Raw genomic sequence first — 5135 nt, 5'->3', positions numbered from 1 at the left:
TGGGACCTATGATTGGAATATGACTTTGAGAGGATATACATTATTCAGAAGGAACAGAACAGATGAAGGGAGAGGGGATTGAAGAGAGGTTGTATATTAAGACAATAACATGTGAAGAAATTCAGGAACCATGGAGGAGATTCACTCTGGTGCATTTTCTAGATCTTTTAGAGGAATTTGTATATGAAAACTCACAGTACTACTTCCTACCTCTCTGCCCATCTGCACTCACCTGTGGTTTAAAAAAAAAAAAACTGAAACAAACCAAACAAACCAAAACAAAAAAAAATTTTAATCAAATGTGTAGAATGAAACTGAGGGGGAAAATTAACATGTTGGATCACAGAATCAGGATTCAAAAGGAGCTGGATAGTTGGACCAAATCTAATAAGATGAAATTTACTAGGAATGAATGTAAAGTCCCACAGTTGACTTTCTCTTCCAAATCAAATTCACAAGTAAAAGAGGGTCAAAGCATGGCTAAATAGAAGCTTGTGTGTGAATGATTTTTAAGTTACAATTGACTGCGAGCTCAGTTGTGGGATGTGGCAGCCAAAAAAAGTCTGTGATAATAGACTTCCTTCAGATATATAGTGTTAAGAACCAGGATGGTTATAGTTCACCGTACTGTGCCCTGTTTGGACCACATCTGAGGGAGTTGTACTGCATGACCTTTGAGACACTTTCCAACTCAGTGATTCTGGGAAAACCTTGTGTATTGACTGAAACTGAAGTAATAAGATGTTAAGTAATTTTGAGTAATATTTAAGTAGCCACATAGTTAGGTTACAGAGCTTAGAGCCCAAGTGAGAAAACTGAGGCTCAGAGAGATTAAAGTGATTTTCTCATTTAAAATGCTTGCTTTTCTTAACTCATGTGGGGATCAAATGGAAAAAATGAACTTGAAAGCATTTTGAAAACTGTGAAAACTGTGCAAATACTATTCAGTAAACCTTTTATTGGTTCTGCAAACTCATTGGTGTGGGTACACCAGTGAAGATTGCAACTCATCCATGTTGCTTCTTGCTTCCACAAATAGCCCAAGAAGTTTTCCCTGATTCACTAGAGGCCTTCCTTTTAGTATTTCATGGATGCCAGTGCAACACTCAAATTGTCCCTCTGCTAACTGTCCTTTTTAATACATGTCCAAGAAAATTTGAATTGAAGGCTTTCTTTTCTCTGAATAACTTCCTTGTAGGAAGCAAAGACATTTAAAATCATTTCATTGAAGAGTCTTTTCTTTAAAAAGTCATTGTTACAGCTAAACATTTGATGGGCTTAAGTTGGGAAGTTTTTGAGAGTCTACTGAATTTGGGTCCCTGTTTAACGTTATTATTACTTGTGTTTTATCTCTTTCCTCCTTGTCCCTTCCCAATTTTCAAACTCCATCCCTTAAACAGCAACATATAGGGGGAATCCTGAAAAAATCACGAAAGGACATTTTGAGGTGGACATATGGAACAGAGGAAGGATCGGTAGCCATATTTCTTTACCTTGGAGACTGTGGATGTTTTATAGGCTATCTGTGTGGAGATCAGGCTTTTTTTTGGGGGGGGGGCAAGAGTGACTTGCCCAGAGTCACACAGGTAGTAAATATTATGTGTCTGAGGCCAGATTTGAATTCAAGTCCTCCTGACTCCAGAGCCTCCACTGCAGAGATCAGACTTTTTTATATACTGCTTGGCAGAGCTAGGCCTCTTTTAATCTGTTCACTCCCTGAGTCCACATGCAGAAACCAGTGACTGCGGTTGGAAGGTTGAGAAATGAAGTAAAGGTGCTAATTAGGCAAGGTTGAATGAGCATAGCAGTGACAGGCAAAGAAGTATACTATGTGTGCCTAGAGAAAAATGTTATGTAAGTATCAATATATACATCATTTAGGTTTCCTTCTTGTGAGCTTTCTTTATTGAAGCAGTGAACATTTTATAAGCAATATAGCTGCCCAATGGAGATCATCAGCTTCCCTTATCAGTGATTTCCTGACAGGTCCTGGGAGAAGCCAATAGGAGTTTTCCAGGAAATCAGAGCACAGAAGCCATTCTATGCCAATTTACAGTGCATATTTGTCATTGGGATCTCTGAATTGATGACCTCAGTGAGGAGCTGGAATTAGGCCATTTTTGCTGTTTTCTCCCTACTGCTTATTCTATTCATGCAAGCATTTGCTCCCAGGAGATAATCTATGATTTTAGGATTTAGACCTGGAAGTGGGTTCCTGATCTGAAATACCCATACCCCTAGGGTATGAGAAGCTTGTCAAGAAGGTACAGGGAATATTTGGTTAATATTATTCTATTGAACTTTTCCAAAAGTAGAAATATTCATGAAAAAAAAATTGTAGGTCAGAGGGAGGATGATGAAGGGGTGGGGTTGAAGAGGAAGAGGGAGAGAGAGAGAGAGAGAGAGAGAGAGAGAAGGAACATTGAGTGCAATTGAAAAAACTTACACATCAGAAGAAATAATTCCTGACTAAAACCAAATAAATGGCTCTAAATTGATTTCTAACCAACAAAGTTACAAAATTTTTGGTGTACTTTTGAAGAAGTAAGTATCTCTAATTTTTACCAAATATGTACAAGGCTTGAATGAAATTTATAACTACTTATCTTCATAAATCACGATTCTTAGTCTTGTTTCTAATCAAACCCAAAGCAAGAAACAAATATATTCAAGTATCTCCTCCTTCAAAAATTATGCAACGAATAAAAATGTTGGTTGACAAGTAGCAGAACCAAGGAGTCTTACTCATTTATTTGATTAGGTTCTGACCAATATTGAACAACTTTATGATATTAAAATGTTTTCATGTACCAAATAAAATTTTCTTTATGAAAAATAATCTATTTTATATGCACATATATGGTAAACTCTAGAATTTATTTCTTTTATATTTATATGAATAAGAGGCATAGGGAAGTTTCCTGAAAATCAAGGAGTACAGAGACTAAAAAATACTGAGAACCCCGGATCTAGTCCCACCTCCTCATTTAAAATATTTATTTATTTTAATGTATGGAATAAAATAAGCATTTCCATAACATAGCACAATAAAAAAGATGATTGCATATGAAACTGCAAATTCGCTATGTACAACTTGGTATTCCTTTTAAATACACACAAAGTTATCATGTAAATTTCCTTCCTCCTTTTTTTCTCTTCCCTCCCCCCACCTCAGAGATGGCTACCATTGGACACAAATAGGTATATAAATGTAAAATTATTCTACACATACTTCTATTTATCAGTTCTTTCTCTGGTTGCAAATCTAGTCCCACCCCTTCATTTTACAGAGGAGGAGACAAAGGCTTAGAGACTTATATCGCTTTCCTCACTCACACAAATTAAGCATCAGAGTAGAGATTTAAACTATAGTCCTGACTTCAAGTCAGTGCTTTTTTCCTAATATACTTATACACATGTATATATAGATACATGCATATATGTATCTCTCTATAATGTATATATAAAGACACATTTTTTCTAACCAATCCTTCATCTCCATTTGTGTTTTTCTTCCCAGATACTTTTTGCCTATAGGCATTCCCCCAAAGTACTATCGTATGTTCCCTTTCCTTCCTTACCCTTTCATTCTACCCTATGGCTCTCTCTCTCTACATGCTTTGTTATTGGGCAATCTTATTCACCCCCATGACTTCAGCTACTACCTTTGTGTAGATGACAATTGAATCTAAATCTGGCTCTGATTTCTTTTCTGAGTTTCTTCAACTGCTTCTACTGTCTTCTACTCTGTCCAAACAGATGTGTGGTTTCACCTGGGTTCCCTTGGGATTGTGGCCATGGTGGGCTGGTCAGGGTCTATAGCTGAGAATCCTCCATGCTGCTGGCACATGGGTACAGTACTAAGGCGGAAAGTCATAAATAGTAAGATTACAGTTCATGAGGGGCCACATTTAAGAGGCAGGCTGTCTGGAACCAGATGGTCATTTATAGGAACAGAGCTCAAAAAATAGAAAGCAAGTTGCTACCTAAAACAGATAACATATCTGGAATTAGAAGAATTGGTTGGCAACAAAGTAAATATAACTACCCACTTTTGAGAGTATGTGATAGTCTAACTCTGCCCTACTTACTCCTCTTTAGGGCTACCACCACTCATCTAGGCTTCATGTTGAGACCTCCTTGGTGTTTTGTGCATATGGCACTCCATTTTCAATCTCGGGCTTTTGCTACTGACTGACCTCTATTCCTGGAATGTTCTTCCTCCTCACTTCTGCCTCTAGAATCTCTGACATCCTTCAAGCCTCAGCTCAAATACCGCTTTCAGCAACAGGCTTCTTCTGGTGTTCCATTGCTGCTAAATCCTCTCCTCTAATGCTACCTTCCACCCATTTTCTATACATCTTGTATGTGCCTATTTATATACATGCTTTCTCACCCATCATAATGTCAACTCTTTGTGGGGAGAGACCATTTTTCTACCTGTCTTTATATCCCTGACACCTAGCACAGTGCCTAGCACATAGTATGCAGAAATAAAAACTTGTTAATTGATTGACGCAGAAAGATCCCCAATACAGTTTTCACTACTGTAGAAATGGATGGGGAAGGAAGTGATTAATTGCAATTCCATGAAGGTGGATGGGTTAGGGAATAATTTGGGGAATCAGGAAATAGGCAGATTGTTGGTGTATAGAAAAAGATAGTAAATGTGAGATTACCCTTGCTACAGAAGATATTAGAACATCAGTAAGAGGGTCAATGATCATGGTAACCTATGTCTTACCTGGCTTGAGAAAATTTGTGAGTGCCAGAAAGGAGCAGGAAGGAGAAGTTTTCATGGACGTTCTTCCTTGGTATTATTAATATCTGTATTTGTCTCAATTTAATTCAGTTCAATAAGCATTTCCTAAGCACCAGTCACTGAGAGTACAAAGATGAAAGAGTCCCTGTCTTCAATGAACTTAAATTCTACTTGGTTCAACTTTGTGGCCTAGTTTGGTCTAGTTTTCCATACAGGACGTACCAGTGTAGAGCAAGCAGTCCTAAGAAATGTAAGATCATATTATATCTACCATGTTGTATTATATTATAACATAGCTTAACTTACCTCCACTTCCCATTCCCAAAGAAGAATGTGTGGTAGAGCCACTGACAACCTTATACCTCTTTGGGCA

Source organism: Vombatus ursinus, unplaced genomic scaffold (genome assembly GCF_900497805.2).
Source record: "Vombatus ursinus unplaced genomic scaffold, bare-nosed wombat genome assembly UNPS02009835.1, whole genome shotgun sequence".
Taxonomy (NCBI): domain Eukaryota; kingdom Metazoa; phylum Chordata; class Mammalia; order Diprotodontia; family Vombatidae; genus Vombatus; species Vombatus ursinus.
The sequence above is the reverse complement of the archived record's forward strand: the minus strand, read 5'-3'. Positions refer to the sequence as shown.